Source organism: Balaenoptera borealis (genome assembly GCF_965194805.1).
Source record: "Balaenoptera borealis genome assembly, chromosome: 2".
NCBI classification, from domain to species: domain Eukaryota; kingdom Metazoa; phylum Chordata; class Mammalia; order Artiodactyla; family Balaenopteridae; genus Balaenoptera; species Balaenoptera borealis.
In genome coordinates this window covers 171,600,807-171,618,971 of record NC_138867.1, presented here as the reverse complement: position 1 = coordinate 171,618,971, position 18,165 = coordinate 171,600,807, and the positions used below count along the sequence as shown (strand labels likewise).

General features: G+C 40.8%; 1 protein-coding gene and 2 pseudogenes across 3 annotated transcripts in view; 1 reads left to right on the top strand and 2 right to left on the bottom strand.

Moving 5' to 3' along the window:
• The window catches only part of PBX4 (PBX homeobox 4), a 57,416-nt gene that overhangs the window by 35,120 nt on the left and 4,131 nt on the right, over positions 1–18,165 (bottom strand). The gene's annotated exons all lie outside the window — the stretch shown is intronic.
• On the bottom strand, positions 1,704–5,970 carry LOC309623822 (ubiquitin-like modifier-activating enzyme 5 pseudogene; annotated as a pseudogene). The gene has a single exon. The product of its transcript is annotated as a ubiquitin-like modifier-activating enzyme 5 pseudogene (transcript).
• LOC309623825 (signal transducer CD24 pseudogene) lies at positions 11,512–13,110 on the top strand (annotated as a pseudogene). Its single transcript has one exon. The product of its transcript is annotated as a signal transducer CD24 pseudogene (transcript).

Genomic DNA, 18,165 nt, shown 5'->3' with positions numbered 1-18,165 from the left:
TGATTAATGTTAAGGACTTTTAGGTGGGAAGATTAACTTGGATTATACAGATGGGCCCAATCTAATCATGTGTCTTTAAAAAAAAAAATTGAAGTATAGTTGATTTACATTTAATCATGTGTCCTTAAAAGTGGACAAACTCTCCCAGCTGTGGTCAGTGAAAGAGATGCAACGACATAGGGTCAGAGACACTACATTGTGGGCTTTGAAGATGGAGGCACTGCGAGCCAAGGAATGCAGGCGGCCTCGACAGGCTGGAAAAGGCAAGGGAGTGGACTCTCCTTCAGAGCCTCCAGAAGGAATGCCCTGCTAACGCCTTGATTTTAGCCCAATGAGAGCCCAATGTTGGACTTGGAACCTACAGAAATGGAAGATTACAAATTTGTATTTTTTAAGCCACTAAGTCTGCGGTCATTTGTCACAGTTGGCAATAGTAATAGAAAACTAATACAGGAAGCAATGGAGGATTTTACAGAGCGGTTTTCACGCGACATGTATTGCATTTTTATTAGCGCTGATTTCTTTGAGATGTAATTCACACACCATGAAGTTCACACTTAAGTATACATACAATTCAGTCACTTTTAGTAAACTCATGACGTGCCAGCTATCACCACCTAATTCCAGGACATTTTCATCACCCCAAGAAGAAACCCTGTTCTCATTAGTAGTCATTCCACATTTCCCCCTCCTCCCACTCAGCAACCACTAACCTGCCTCTACAGATTTGTGTGGACATTTCATATAAATGGAAATCATACAGTATGTGGTCTTTTGTGACTGGCTTCTTTCACACAGCATGCTTTCATGGTTCATCCAAGATGTGGTGTGTCATTGCTTCATTCCTTTTTATGGTCAACTAATACTCCACTGTTTGAATATATTTTATCTATTCATCAGTTGATGGACATTTGGGTTATTTCCACCTTTTGGCTATTATGAATGATCCTGCTATGAACATGCATGTACAAGTTTTTGTGTGAGCATATGCCTAGGGAGAAAGGCTGGGTCATATGTTAACTCTATGCTTAACTTTTTAAGGAAATGTCAAACTTTTGCAAAGTGGCTGCACCATTTTACATTTCCATCAGCAACTTATGACATGTCCAATTTCTCCACATCCTTGTCAACACTTGCTACTGTCTTTTTTTATTATAGCCACCCCTGTGGGTGTGAGGTGGTATCTCACTGTGGTTTTGATTTGCATTTGTTTAATGGCTAATGATGTTGCACATCTTTTCATGTGTTTATCAGCTATTCTTTATTTTTATTTTTTTTTCTGGGGTATTTTTGTCTTTTTTTTTTTAATATTTATTGGAGTATAGTTGATTTACAATGTTGTGTTTCTTTCAAGTGTACAGCAAGCCATTCTTCTTTAGAAAAACGCCTGTTCAAATCCTTTGTTCATTTTTAAATTGGGCTATTTGTTTTTTTATTGTTAAGTTGTAAGAAAGAGTTCCTTACATATTCTGGATACTAGACACTAATCAGATATATGATTTGCGAATCTTTTCTCCCATTCTGTGAGTTGTCTTTTGACCTTCTTTATAGTGTCCTTTGAAGCACAAAAGTTTTTCATTTTGATGAAATCAAATTTATCTATTTTTTTCTTTTGTTGCTTGTGCTTTAGGGGTCATATCTAAGAAGCCATGGAGTAATTCAGGGTTACAAATGTTTATGCCTATATTTTCAACTAATATGCCTATATTTTCAACTAATAGTTTTTTTTATAGGATTAGCTCTTACACTTAGATGTTTCATCCATTTGAGTTAATTTTTGTACAAGGTGTAAGCTAAGGGTCCAACTTCATTCTTTTGCATGTGGAGATCCAGTTTTACCAGCACCATTTGTGGAAGAGACTTTTCTTTCCCCATTGAATGGTTTTGACACCCTTGTCAAAAGTTACTTGACCATAGATGTGTCGGTTTATTTCTGCACTTTCAATTCTATTCCATTGATCTATTTGTCTATCCTTAAGCAAACTGCATTTTATTTTATTTTTTTTCTGCTAAAATAATAACTTTAATGGAAGATATAAGACAAAAAAATTAGATAAGATTTGGTACAGTATATAACACCAGCAGGGTACAGTGCCAAATTAAGAACAGAAAATAGGTCTTTAGAAGATAGCAGGTTCTAATATGTATATGTATAACTGTTTCAATTTGTGTACACCTGAAACTAACACATATTGTAAATCAACTATACTCCAATAAAAATTTTTTAAAAAAAGGATAGTAGGTTCTAGCTATTTATCAAACTATATAAACTTATAAGTAAAGCCTTACCAAATTAGTGTACCAGAGGTAGCAAATTAGTATACCAAAGGAATGGGATTTAGAAAGACTGCATTTCTTTTTTGAAATTCAAAGAATCTCTAGGAACTAGAAAAGTTATTTTACAGATGACTACACTAAAATTTTAAACAACAACAAATGACCTACTAAGGCAACGTAAATATGTTTCAAGGCTAGAAAAACTATCCCCATACTTTCCTGACATCACTCTAAACATAAGAATCGCAGTATGCTAAAATCTCAAAGCTAATATATTAAACATATTTGATATTTGGGGCTTTCTGAAATTATTTTTAGAATTTTACTTTACAAGTGGGAAATGCACTTTTAATTTTTTAATGACATTTTCCTCCTAGAGATCGAATGTAGACATTTATATCTTTTCAGAGCAAAAAAGTCATCAAAATAGGAGACTAGCATAGTACCAGCCTACAGATAATGGTTACACATGCATGTGTCTTTATTAGTTTCCTAACCATCAGGAATTTATTTCAAACAAGGCTCTCTAAGCCTTCATTATTTATATGCAAAATCCAGAGAAAACCAGTGTATCAAATTATGATTTAGTGGTCACAATCAGGGAAAATGATACTCTTCCCTGTGAAGAAATACATGTCAGTCGTTGCAGAGGCAATTTAGACCTCTTTTATTGTCTGTTATCCAGGACAAACCTTTGCCAATATCTAATTACCCACGGAATCAAATTTAAATAAAATAAAGTATTAGAAGGTAGCCCATATGATGGGTATAATTTAGATTATCTTAGCCTAAATTTATCTTTTGCTCCTCAATAAAGCACACTGACTCAGATATATGTTCCACAGATGATATGCTTTTTCTTAGTCAGTGCAGAAATATAATTTGTACATCCTGAAAATATCTTTATCTGTCTATCCATGAAGAAAAGCTTCCTCTTATTTGCCTCTGTCTTGTTTTGAATATATAATTCAGAGGTTTACAAACTTTTCCAATGACTGTATTTCAGCATGTGTTTCATCAGGAAACATTTGAAAGGATGTTTTTACTTTATAGGTTTACTATTTGAAATTCATTGTTGCTCAAGTTAGTAGTAGTGGGCAGTTTTCCTGTAGAGAGCAATTCCAAACACAATGAATAGATGTCTGCTGGCTCTAATCAATAGGTTGTACCTCTTGTCCTTTCCCTATATTTGACCACACACTATTCTGTTGTCCATGGCCTCACGCAAATCAAATTGGTCCTTTCTTCCCACCCCTCCCAAAAGGCCAAAACAGTTCAATGGCTAAGTTTTAAATAAGATTTATAACTGCCTGCAATAATCCTTTGAAGTTTTCTTACTAGAATGAAACATGAGTTTTAGGAGAGTTTCTGATTTAGTTGAAGGGCGGGGAGCAACAAGCAATAGTCACAGTATTTTTAAACAGTATAACAATTCAGTGAAGATTATACATCAACTGATGTTGCCCTGTTTTCTCAGTTTTAAATGATTTTTTTTTTAATCGCTAGGGAACAGGTTTAGACACAGGAAATAAAATACAGGCCAGTCCATTATTTACATGTTCTTCATCTTGGCCATGAGGTCTTCCAAGCTTTCACCAGAATCTTCCACTGTTACTTCAGGTACAGAATCTTCTTGCTTTTGGGGAACTGTATATGCCACTGTAATTCCTTCAGGTAAGTCACGAATTGGACCTGAAGAATTTTTCAGTTCCTCTTCTGAAACCTCAGATGCCAAATCAATACCCCACTCATTGTCGTCATGTATTATCTCTTCCTCTTCTTGAACAACCTCCTGTGTGGGCAGTGCTGCTACCTTTTTCTTATATTCTTCCTGTTGCTTCCTACAATTTCTGTCATCACACTGAGGATTTGGCTTCATGGACATAGTAGAGAAAAAATCCTGCATTGCATTGTATCCAAGGTAAAAACTAACAGTACCAAAATTTAACAGAAACTTTAACACATTTTGTACCAAGATCCCAGCAACCACTCCCATAGCGGTAGGAAGACTGGCTGCACAAACACCTTCTCGTTTCAGAGTCTTCTCATCAATATGTGCAGCAACTACAAGCGGTGGCGCACACGCAAAACAAGCAGGTTCTCCAGGAATTATGAGCTGTATATGCCCTGAAACTGCATTTTCACTAACCCCAGACTCCATCCATGTTTGTCCAAGCTCATTACAAGCTGTATTTATTGTCACTCGAGCTTCAAAATTGTCCACGCAGCTAAGAACTAGGTCAACAGGTTTTCCTTCTTCTAATCCACCATTACTTATTCTATTCATGAAACGTTCAAAGTTTTCTACTGTGGTTATATTGTAGTTGTGTACTTCGAAAAGAACATCAGGATTAATGTTCCTCAAAGTATGTTCTGCTGCTTGAACTTTACTTAATCCTGCTTGATGAGGTTGGAAGAAAAGTCTATTCATATTGGCCAGTTTCATCTTGTCATAGTCAAAGAGTAGCAATTTACCAATGCCACGTCTTGTCAGCATTTCAGCAGTCACACTGCCAACTCCACCAACACCTACTACTGCTACAGCAAAGGTACGGATTTTCTCATAGTCGCTTACAATTCCCATTTGTTTCAATGCCATCAGGCGGCGTCTCCGCCGCTCCCGCGGACCTCTCAGTCCAAACTGCATTTTAAAAAGATCACTGTGGCTGCTCTCTGGAGACTGGGCTGGAAGGCAAATATGGAACCAAGGATACCAATCTGGAGGCTGTTACAGCTGGAATAGTCCAGAAATGCTGTTGGCTTAGTTTAGAGTTATGGTAGTAGACATAAAAAGTAGATAGATCTTTGGTTTGGGGAACAGAATCAACAGGAACTCCTGATAAACTGGTGTAGGGTTTTAGGGAAAGAGGCGGTGCAAGGATAACTACTAGCTTTAGGTCTGAGCAACTGGATGGATGGAAATATCATCAACTTCAACAGGGGAGACTGGAGGGCAGCAGGTTTGGGGGAGGAGGGTCTGGAAAGGAGGGTTGTGCTTTGATCAGGTTTCACCTGAGATCCCTATGAGCTACCCAAGAGGAGGTATCAGGTAGGCAGCTGGCACACGGACGTGGACTCAAGGCTGGAGATAAACAATATAAAGATGGAGTCCTGGGCATAGAGATGGCACTTTAAGCCACAAGACTTGAGGGAATCACTATAGGAGAATGTAGATAGAGAGCGGCCCAGGCCTCAGGTTTAGGCATCTGTACTTGTAGAGGTCAAGCAGATGAAAAATCCTACAGAAGAGACTGGGACCCAACCTGCCAGTGGGGAGGAACCAAGAAGAGTTTCAAAGAGAGAAGAGTAATCTGTGAGAAATGCTTCTGAGAGGTGAAGTGGGAGAAGAGACCTTGGATTTAGCAACATGGAGGTCACTGGTGACTCAGCAGAGTGAGAAGGCTGGGAGAAGGTGGGTGGAGGAGGGAGAGGAAGTGGAAGTAGCAAACACAAACTCTTTGACACTTGATCCCAAAAGAAAGTAAAGAAATGTAGCAAGTGCTAAAAGAAAGAGTGTGTATTAATCATGTTTAAAATGTTCTATCTTTTATGATGCTTTGACATCCTGGGGCAGGGAGAGACTGCCCTTCCCAGAGCTAACTAAATCCAGATATAGCAAACAACTTGCCTGAGAGCGTGCCTTTCATATGCAAACTCAAATCCAAAGGCCACACTCCCAATACCTCTTTTATCTAATTCTCAGCACCAGTCAAGATGCTCCCCCCGCTTCCCTGGTGGTACAGTGGTTAAGAATCCACCTGCCAATGCATAGGACACGGGTTCGAGCCCTGGTCCAGGAAGAGCCCACATGCCATGGAGCAACTAAGCCCGTGCGCCACAACTACTGAGCCTGCATGCCTAGATCCTGTGCACCACAACAAAGAGTAGCCCCCGCTTGCCGCAACTAGAGAAAGCCCGTGTGCAGCAACAAAGACCCAACTCAGCCAAAAATAAATAAATAAATAAATAGATAGATAAATAAATTTATTAAAAAAAAAAAAAAAAGATGCCCCCAGCCCTGGGACTTCCCTGGTAGTCCAATGGTTAAGACTCCATGCTCCCAATGCAGGGGGGCTGGGTTCGATCCCTGGTCAGGGAACTAGATCTCACATGCCACAATGAAGAAGATCCTGTGGGCCGCAACTAAGACCCAGCCCAGCCCAAAAGAAAAAAAAAAAAGATGCCCCCAGCCCTAAATCACCCCAGGGCCAGGTACCAGATAAAAAGAGACCAACTCTATTGCCCAGAGCCTGCTGAAATTATTGAAACTATCCAATCCTAAACTTGCTCAAACTGTCTACCCTGCCTCGCCCTTTCCTTCCCATGGAAATCACAATAAAGGCTCCAGGCCATTCTGTCCCCTTACTTCTTCTGCCTCCCAAAGGACTTCCCAGTGTGGTGCTTCCCCATGTGGGCCTGCCTCCTCCTCTCAGGAATTTCAAGTGATAAACTCTTCTTTCAAAGTTGTCTCTGTCTTTCTTCTTACCTGATTAAAACAAATCCCAGGTACAAATCAACACAGGGAGAGTCAAGGGAGGTTTTCATTTCTTTGTGCGTTTTTAAAGATACGAGACACTAGCACATGTCTATATGTCCAAGAGCCAGTCTAGGGAGGGGATTTGATAATGCAAGAGAGAGACTGAGGATAACTGCAATCTCAACGGTGTGTTCACCGTTGATGAACAACTTTGATGAGTACTATGCCGTTATTTTAACATTTACTGTTATTATTATTTTAAGTCCTGTCATCCAAGCATTCATTATTAAAAGATGCTATCAAGGACAGAAAATATACCTGAAAATCAGTAACTTCATGATGGAAGTAAAATATGATTAACACCATGAGAAAGGTTAAACATCTGCCACAACTCACTATACTGTTAATCTATGGGAGAATGTCCTCATTTCCAAATGCCTTCCAAACTCATCATGCGCCCCTGTGGGATGCCTTTCAAAAGGCTAGGGTTGGGGTGCAGAACTCAGATACACGTTTCTGAATCCCAAATATGAAAATGTTAATGGGGGATGAGATTTGGTGCTCTGTAAAGCTGAACCCAAACGTTAGTCTTTCTTATACAGTACACAGTAATTGATCACACAGGATATTATGCCAAAATGTTTTCCTTCCATAAAAGCAGTTATTATCATTAATGAAAATGGCCTCCGGTTAGAGCTTGTTATCCTCTGTAAATATAATTCTAAAAATACAAGGAAAGAGGGGCTTCCCTGGTGGCTCAGTGGTTAAGGACCTGCCTGCCAATGCAGGGGACATGGATTCAAGCCCTGGTCCGGGAAGATCCCACATGCCGCAGAGCAAATAAGTCCGTGTGCCACAACTACTGAGCCTGCGCTCTAGAGTCCGTGAGCCACAACTACTGAGCCTGCATGCCACAACTACTGAAGCCCGCACACCTAGAGCCCGTGCTCCACAACAAGAGAAGCCACTGCAACGAGAAGCCCGCACACCGCAACGAAGAGTATCCCCCGCTCCCTGCAACTAGAGAAAGCCCGCGCACAGCAACAAAGACCCAATGCAACCAAAAATAAATAATCAATAAACAGATTAAAAAAAGAATACAAGGAAAGAGAATGAAGCCGGCTGCTCTGCTTCTTAAAGGGGATTCTAGGAATGATTATTCCCAGGTCAGTTTCCTGCTTATAAAACATCTTACTTTAGATACAGTATAAAGCACCTTTGAATGAATACAAAGTAACTTCACAGAATGTTTTTGTGGTTTATTATGAAAAGTAAACAAATGTCTAACCTTTGAGCATGTTCTTGGCCTAGAGGTGATCAAGCAGCTGACAGCAAACCATCAGTGATTACATAAAGTACGACAGACCACATCATTCATCAAAGGGGATGAACTAATTTCTGTGACAGACACATCCTAAGGTGACCCCCACTGAGTATAATCCTCTCTCCTTGAGTTTGGGCAGAATCTGTGACTTGCAAAGTGTCAAAAGTGATGGTATATAGTCTCGCCCGTGGTTATGTTACATTACGACTCCACCTTAGTGGACTGGGGAACGTCACCTGTTGGCCTTGAAGCCAGCTGCCATGTTGTGAGAGGGCCAGTAATGGGGAACTGCAGGCAGCCTCTTGGAGCTGAGAGCAGACCCCCAGCTGACAGCCAGCAAGAAAACAAGAACTTCAGTCCTGCAACTGCAAGCAACAGTTTTGCCAACAACCCTGTGAGACTGGAAGATGACCCTGAGCTTCAGATAGGAACACAGATCAGCCAACACCTTGACCAAAGTCTTGTGAGACCCCCGAGCAGAGGACCCAGCTCAGCTGTGCCCAGATTCCTGCCTGTGGAAACTGAGATCAGTTTTAACTGTTTTAAGCTGTTAGGTTTGTGGTAATTTGTTACATAGCAACAGATAGCTGAGATAACTGAACAGATTGTAAGGCAGTGAATGGGGACTGTGGGGGGAAAAAGAAGGTCTGTGCTCGCACCTTTAGCAAGTACGTGACGTGTTCTATGCAACCAAGTATCTGCATTAAAACAAAACAAAATGTTAATGTTTATGAAGAAGCAAAATTCCAATGAATGAGAAATCACAAATCTTTTAAATAAATAAAAGAAACTTCCGAGGATAATCTAAATTAAAAAACAAATCTGCGAATATCCTTTTGAAACCAATGCTAAACAAAACCAATCTGTAACAAAACTATTGAGAGTCACACAGAATCATGCCAGAAAATGAAAGCATACAGCTTTATCATCCTCCAACCCCACTTATTCAATATTTATAGGACAAACATTTATTGAGGCACTAGTATATACCGGTCACTGTATAAGGAGAAAGGAATGTGGGAATGAATAGAACGTAAGTCACATCCTGGCTTCTGCCAACAGTGTACTTATAGCTTCTAATTTTAGCTGTAATTTACTTTTCCAAATTATGGAAAAATCTGCTTTGCTGAACAAGGTATTATTTTATTATATTTATTTATTTTGGAGGTATTTATTTATTTACTTATTTTTTACTCAAGTATAGTTGACTTACAATGTTACATTAGTTTCAGGTGTACACCATAGTAATTCAATATTTGTATAGCTTATACTCCAAACAAAGTTATTATAAAATATTGACTATATTCCCTGTGCTGTACATTACATCCTTGTAACTTACTTATTTTATACCTAGTAGTTTGTACCTTTTAACCCCCTTCACCTATTTAGCCTCTCCCCCAGCCCTCTCCCCCCTGGCAACCACTAGTTTGTTCTCTGTATCTGTGAGAGATTTCTGTTCTGTTTGTTTGCTTGTTTCATTTTTTAGATTTCACGTATTAGTGAAAACATACACTATTTGTCTTTTTCTGTCTGACTTATTTCCTGAGCAAGGTATCATTTTAAATTACTGAGGAATTTGATTTAGAGATATATTCAGAGATCTTATCCTTTAGAATAAGATACTTCTTGACAAAGCTTCCCTGAGAGCGACAATGATTCTAATACCTCAACAAAAGATGAAATCAAATCCCCTTAATTATTCTCGTTTCTAGAAGGACTGTTTTAGCTGACAAATCCAGTCAACAATATTATGCACCGCCTGGAGACAGACCTAGGTAAAGAACAAAAATTAGAAGACATGTTTCCTACCCTGAGGAAATAAAATCTTGATGGAAAACCTAGAAATTCACAGAGGATGCCAAACTCCAGAAAGGAATGCAGCCCAGGAGGCAGATGCCCTGGCATTTTAAAATAAGCTTCTTTGTAAAAGTAAAACTGGGAAGAATCAAACTGTCGTGGGTACCATCAGTCATCTGTAGAGTCATTCTAAAAGCAAACCTACAAACAATGAAACAAAAACAGCTAAGTAAATGGGGGTTGAGAATACGTACTGATACCCAAGTTCAACGATAGAAATTATTACAGTTATTTTAGCAAAATGAAGCCTTGGATCAGGAGGTAGTTTTGGCACCAGGAAACAAGGAAAATTATTTAATACAACACAAGAAAAACTCTGCAGGATTTGAATGAAAGTGCAACCTTTAAATGGAATAAATTTAAGCCTGTGAAAAGCTCATTACGATGTCCTTATTTCCTAATTTGCCCATGGATTGGTCACAATCAACACTACTGTTAAATTTCTTACTCAAAACCACAGAGAGATGAAAATCTCTCTCCTGGGCAAAAGGTGAAATGGCTTCTCACTGCCTGCTCCAAAAAACTCAAACCCCTTAGCAAGGCATTCGAGGCTCTTCACCAGAGTCCTGCTGACCTTCTCCCTCCTCCGGACTTGGGGAAGTCCTACTCCTCTGTCTAGTCCAAGACTCTAATGGGTTGGCCTGTCCTAGCCTGGATTTCTTACTCCCTCCTTTCTTCCGTTTAAAGCATTTACCACGCCTGGCCCGGGCATGATGAGGGCCTCAACTTACTCATTTCAGAAATTCCAGGCCAGCACCATACTTGGCACACTAACTGAGCAAAGATCTGTTGAACTGAACTGAAGGAAAGGTAGAGGCTAGAGATGTGACACTAGCAGAGTAGAAACGAAGAGTTTGAAGGCAGAGCTCTGACGTCTCTAGACTTCAGTGGGGCAAGTGGAGAATCAAAAACTAGGGTGAGAACTGCTAGGTTCCACAGTCAAAGAAGGGAGCAGAAGCCAGAGGCGCACAGGGCTCGGCTGGGGGCCCCTCTTCTTGGTCTCGGTTCTAGGGCCGAGCCCACAGGGGGCACTCATCCACTCTAGGAATGAAGGGAAAATATTAAGGGGTTTAATAGTGCTACATGACAAGAGAGACAATCAAAAAGGATGATGGCCAAGACACTAGATTTGGGGAATTCCCCGGCGGTTCAGTGGTTAGGACTTGTCTCTTTCACCACCTGGGCCTGGGTTCAATCCCTGGTAGGGGAACTAAGATCACGCAAGCCACACGGTGAGGCAAAAAACAAACAAACAAACAAACAAAAAACCCACAAAAAACCAACACCAAAAAAGACACTAGATTTGGGCAGGAGGAAGTGATGAATAAAGGAGAAAGCTGCTTTAATGAGAAATAAGAGCAGGGGCCTTTAAACCACTGGAGGGCTCAATCTGAAAGAGAAATGAGTGTCTCAAGACATTTCTGAAGAATGGATGGTAGAGAGGAGCTAATGACTATTGAACTTTCTTCTGATCCAGGACCAATACTTTAGAAAGGCTGGAGTACTTTGAGAAGTACTTAAACAAGGAACAGAATAAACACCATGCTCACCTTGCCTGCGCCCGCCCGGAGCCAGCGATCCTTCACGCACCCAGCATCCAGTGAGACGCGCTGCGCACCGACGGAGCAGACATGGGCAGAGCGATGGTGGCCAGGCTCGGACTGGGGCTGCTGCTTCTGGCACTGCTCTTACCTAGGCAGATTTATTCAAATCAAACAACTGTTGTAACACCTTCAAGTAATTCCTCCCAGCATACCTCAGCTGCCCCCAATCCAGCGAATGCCACCACCAAGGCAAGTGACGGTGCTCTGCAGTCAACAGCCAGTCTCTTGGTGATCTCGGTCTCCCTTCTACATCTCTACTGTTAAGAGACTCAGGCCAAGAAACATCTATACTTCCCCATCCTCTAAACCCAATTCAGATGGCATCCAGACATCCAGTGTGACAAGGGAAAAAAAAACAGGTCTTCATTGAATGAATCTGCTAGTTCCACACCTTATTTTATTGACAGAAACTGTTGAGGATCCCAAATTTGATTGGTTTGAAGAGCATGTGAAGGGTTTGACTAGATGATGAATGCCAATATTAAATCTGCTGGAGTTTCCTGTACAAGATGAAGAGAGACAACATACAAAATTAGTTAAGAGGTGATTTCCTTAAATGTGGCTTAAGAAGTATGGACACATAAAACTCTACCTTGAAAGTGAGAATAGATTTTATCTTACCTAGAGATAAAGAATGGGATGTGGAACAGAGATTCAGTTTTCATTTGTTCATTAAATTTATAAGGCCATAAAACAATGAGGTAAAACAAAGCTTCTGTGATTCTATTTATATGTACATTAGAAGGAACTTCCAGGTGTTACTGTAAATCCTCAGTGTGTTGTTTCAGCAGTACTAATTTAACGCTGATGTACTCTAGAGAAAATTTTATGTTAAGCTATTGCTGTTCTCTTGGGAACTGAACTCTTTCCCTTGGGGTTTGGGTTTGACATTGCATTTGAATTTTTATATAGTCATTGATATGTATCAGGGCAATGATGGATTGGAATCTACCCCAAATCCAAGCATAATGAGTACATTTTGCTTATATACTTATCAACTATTCTTATTCAAAAAGAGCAGTAGATTCATTTAGCTAAACAGATAACAAAGAGTAGAATTACATTTATCTCAACTAATTTCAAAATGCTTTTTATTTCTGCATATGTCGAATACTTTTTACAATTTAAAAAATGATGTTTTGAAGGTAAGATTGACAAATCTTGAAACTAAAAAGGCAAATATGTGAAGGAGCTAAACATTTGGCAAGGGAAGACTGGAAGCTTGCTTACATTAAATTCAGAAAAACTTTTATACTCTTTTCTGTAAATACTTCTTTTTAAACTGAATCGGAATAGCCACATTTGGAACACTTTATGTTATCATTCAATATTTTTAGATAGTTAGAACCTGGTCCTAAGCCTAAAGTGGGCTTGATTTTGGAAAGTAGATCTTTTCACAACTGCCTTGATGCACAGAAACCTTTTTAAAAATAGACACTCCCTAAAGTCTTTTGTTCGCATGGTCACACACTGATGCTTAGATGTTCCGAAATCTAATATGGCCACAGTAGTCTTGATGACCAAAGTCATTTTTTTTCCATCTTTAGAAATCTACACTGGAACAACCATATCCAACAGATCTCAAGCTACTGTCTGTGTGAATGAACATTCTCTTTTGTTTCATACCTGAATGCTGTACATCTATTTTGGATTGTATATTGTGTTTGTGTATTTATGCTTTGATTCATAGTAACTTCTCTTGTTATGGAATTGATTTGCATTAAACACAAACTGTAAATAAAAAACAAAACAAAACAAAACAAAAAACACCATGCTCACTCCTTGCTTGGCAAGGAGTTCAAGGCCATGCTCGATTGTATAGCAGCTAAAGCAGGCAGTCACCCCACTGAGTCCCCCCTTGAAGGCCGTGCCCTCCACTCATGCCTGATAGAACCACACTGCATGCTTTCCTGTTCCGTGCCTTCCCTGCACACGTGCTTGCCCCAGCCTGGAATGCCGTGCCTTCTCGGCCTAGGCAAAGCCTCTCATCCAGGTCACAGTCATCTCCTAGGGGGGGTGCTTCTGTCCCCCCAAGCCTGACTTCAGCTGGATTCTAGTGTCCCATGGTACACATTCCACAAGCTCTCATCTTGCTGACAGGTAGTCTCCCTTGCCCTGGCTGATTGATACCTCATCACCCTCTTTCCGGTTGCCCCTGCACTGCACTCTCCAGCGTCTGCCTCTCCTGAACTGTGAGTTTTTGGGACTCACTGCTGCATCCCCAGACCTGGCACAAAAGGAAGGTTTACTGAGCAAATGAGATTAAATTAGTGAGAACGAACTTTAAAAAACATCTTCTGAAGCCTTAGTCCAACTTTCCAATCTGCCACGGCACTGGATCACCTCCGAGCTCCTCTGAGCCGGAAGTGATGTCATGTCCTAGTGAGCCCGTGGGAGCTCTGGCAAGAGCAGGGAGGGCAGCAGGTCAGCACCAGAGTTCAAGAGAACAAGGCCAAGTCTCCATCCAACCACCCCCTAGTTGTCTAACCTCAGGCAAGTTCTTACTCAGGTCCAACTCCTCATCTAGAAACTCAGCGAAACCACCCACTTCCTAGGGTTACTGGGAGGCTTAAATGAGAGAAAAAAATCATGGTTGTCATTGTCATCAACCACTGTATTCTGACAGAGGCACTCGGTAACTGTCACTTAAATGACTGAGTGATACCTGCTCATTTATGAAACTTTTCTGAAACATTCTGCATATTGCTTTACATATTGATAAAACCACTTCAAAAGGGATTTTGCTGTGATCCTAGATAGCTTCAGGAAATTGTTTTAAAACCAACAAAATCGGGACTTCCCTGGTGGCACAGTGGTTAAGAATCCGCCTGCCAATGCAGGGGAGATGGGTTCTATCCCTGTTCTGGGAAGATCCCACATGCTGCGGAGCAACTAAGCCCGTGAACCACAACTACTGAGCCCGTGTGCCACAACTACTGAAGCCCACGTGCCTAAAGCCTGTGCTCTGCGAGAGAAGCCACTGCAATGAGAAGCCCACGCACCACAACGAAGAGTAGTCCCCGCTCAATGCAACTAGAGAAAGCCCGCATGCAGCAATGAAGACCCAATACAGCAAAAAATAAAATAAAATAAAATAAAATAATAAAAAATCCAACAAAATCCAACTCTTAGGAAAAGCACACCAAGGACAGCAAGACTTTCCTTTGGCACTAGACAAAGCCAAGCTAAGCATGTTAACCCAGGAGCAGAGCTAAAGCCTGCAAGCAGTCTAAGAACACAGACTGCCAGGCACCAAGTTGACTGGTATCTACAGAACCTCCTTAAGGGTGATGAAAAAGAAAATTTCAGCTCTGAAATTTTACTTCCCGGCTTTGGACTAATAGATCCTCTCATGCTAATGCTATCTGGCTTTAGGAAATTCCAAACCATAAATTCCTCTTCTGACCCCTTGCATTCTCTGATGGGCGTGCTGAAAGCTCAATGCTCTCTGACATGCATTAATGTACGTACTTCTAGAGGTCTGTGTTTCCATATTTAGTATCCCAGAGGTACCAAGACGAGGGGCACACCATTCACTTGACAGTACATGCCTTGCCATTTGAGTAAGTTTTAAGGATAGTCAAACTTATGTCATCATCTCCTTTTAATATTCGGAATTTAATCCATATTCCAGGAAAAGGCTGCAGAACTACTGGAGGAATGAAGAAAGTCAGGCAAATTTTGACTAGTAGAAAATACCTAACAAGTCATACATGTAAAAATCAAATTTAAAAAAAGTTCAGAGAAATCTTTTCTTCCTAAGGAAAGCTATGGAGGCCCTAATTACAGTATCTATTATGTTGCCCAAAGGCCAACCTCTAAATATACTCTTTTTAGTTTCAGGTTCACCACCGCATATGCCATATAGCTTACTCTTAACACATGTATAATAGTGACCATTCTCCATCATATTTTTATTCGTTATATGTAAAGTTTTTTTGCCCTAAAAACCTTATTACCATTTCCCAATGGTCATTTTCTACTACACTCAAGTTCTACAAACTAATGCGAAGTTGAGCTATGGTTTTATAGACCATGTAAAGGAAATATAGAAACAACCCTGGGACTTCTAAAACTTGATTTCCTTAGACTGAAAATGTAAACAGATTCGGAAACAACAAGGTCCTGTGGCCCCAGATCAAATGTTTCATCTCGAGAAAAAAAAAATCAACTATTTTCTGATTTTTATTTGTTCATTTCTAATTTTCTTTCTATATTAAGTAGGCAAAACAATGCTAATATGTGACCCTTGTGATTAATTTAAAATCCCTTATGCCCACAAACACAACTTAGGCTCAAAAATAATTTCCATTTGTCAGATTAACCATCTACTAGGTAAAATGATTCATGAAAATTGAAATAAATGACACACTATCATCTCCACTCTTTTTTGTTTTGTTTTGTTTTCTTTAAAGGGTTTTTTTTTAATTATGTGTAACACAAAGTTATTTAAGTCAATAAATTTTTAAGGAATTTCACATGTTCTGATTCTTTCCACTGCCAATCACCTTAGTTCCTCCAAACTCATAATCTTCAAGATAAAATAGCCCTTTCAAAAAGAAGTTATCGTGTGAGTCAGCCCACAATTCTTTTAGTTAGGCTTCTTTGATCTCCAATGAAATATGGACACACTTCAAAATTCCCCACCTGTAATCCTTGGGATCCAATTTCCTCAAGCAATTTACTTTAGGACCGTGTTTAGGGTCAGGCGATGGATCTGCCTGGTTCTGAATTTGACACCCTCTAAAAATGTATTAGGTTCAAATCATATTCACTCCTAAGCCATCACACCCTAGAACAGTACAGATCATTGGGATATGCCAATACCTAAGATAAAAAGTTTGTTAGGTTTTTCATAGTTTACTTGGCAGCTCTGTCTTGTAGTTCTTTCCCACAGATCTAACAGGTAGTTCTGAGTAAAGGAAACCACACAGTTAATCTATGAGGCGTCATCTCCACTCTTGAGAGTCCGACCTCTGGCACCCTTGGGAAGCGGTTAGAAATGTGGACTCCTGGGCCCCACAGAGACCTGCCACATCAGAACCTGTGCAGTAAGACTTCTGCAGAGATCTGCTGCAGGTCCAGCTAAGAGAAGCATTGCTCTAGAACGCTGCTGTCCAGAATTTTCTGCAATGATGGAAGTGTTCTCTATCTGCATTAATATGGTAGTCACTAGCCACACATGGCTACTGAGCACTTGAGAGGTAGCTAGTGTCACTGAGGAACGAAATGTTTGATTTAATTTTATTTTTTAAAAACATTTATTTATTTATTTATTTATTTAGGCTGTGTCTTAGTTTGACCCGTCTTAGCTGCGGCATGCGGGATCTTCGTTGCGGCACGCAGGATCTTTAGTTGCGGAAAGCGGACTTCTTAGTTGCGCCATGCATGCAGGATCTAGTTCCCCGACCAGGGATTGAACCCGGGCCCCCTGCATTGGGAGTGCAGAGTCTTACCCACTGGACCAATAGGGAAGTCCCTGAATGTTTAATTAAATTAATTTATTTATTTTTGGCTGCGTTGGGTCTTTGTTGCTGCACGCAGGCTTTCTCTAGTTGTGGTGAACAGGGGCTGCTCTTTGTTGTGGTGAGCAGGCTTCTCACTGCTGTGACTTCTTTAGCTGCGGAGCACGGGCTCTAGGCGTGCGGGCTTCAGTAGTTGCAGCACACGGGCTTAGTAGTTGAGGCACATGGGCCTAGAGAGCACGGGCTTCAGTAGAGGTGCGTGGGCTCAGTTATTGCGGCGTGCAGGCTCTAGGGCATGTGGGCTTCAGTAGTTGTGGCTCGTGGGCTCTAGAACGCAGGCTCAGTAGTTGTGTCGTACAGTCTTAGTTGCTCTGCAGCATGTGGGATCTTCCTGGACCAGGGATCAAACCCATGTCCTCTGCATTGGCAGGCGGATTCTTAACCACTGCGCCACCAGGGAAGTCCCCTGAATGTTTATTTTAATTCATTTTAATTTACAGAGACACATGGCAAGTGGCTACCACATTGGACAGTGTAGCTCTCTAGAGCATCTTCATGCCCTTGCAAGCAAAAGGTCAAGAACTGACCACAACAGCCAAATCTGCCAATCTGGCAGCACAACCCACCTGTCATTCCAACATGCAGAATGACTTGAAGGGCCAGTCCTCTTCAGCTGCCTCTTCCAGAACATCAGGTCTGCACCTCAGGTCTCCAGGATGACACTGTTGACCATTCTGCTTTCTTTTAAAATCAGGTTTCCAAAACTCACCCCTCAGCCTTCCCAGCTCCAGAGTTTTCACACTGACTTGTTAGGAATCTCACTACTAGACAAAAAAAGTGAGTCCACCACTGACGAGGGGCAGCTTCCAGGCCCCAGGACACCTGAAGCCTGAAGATTCTCAAAGGTGTGGTACACAAGCACACTGTCAGGGGGCATGGTTAGGAGGGGACCCAGAGATTGCACCAGATTTTCAAAGGGGCCAATGATTCAAACACTGGTTAACAACTCTGGGAGGGGAGAAGAACTTTGGAACCTGAGAGTCCTGACAGACAAGCCCTCAACCCTAGTCTGATAACCTTACAAACCCTTCATAAAGGTATTCAAAAGAAGCAAAGGAAACAAATCTATGTAAACTTCAACATGTTGTAAAATTTATTATT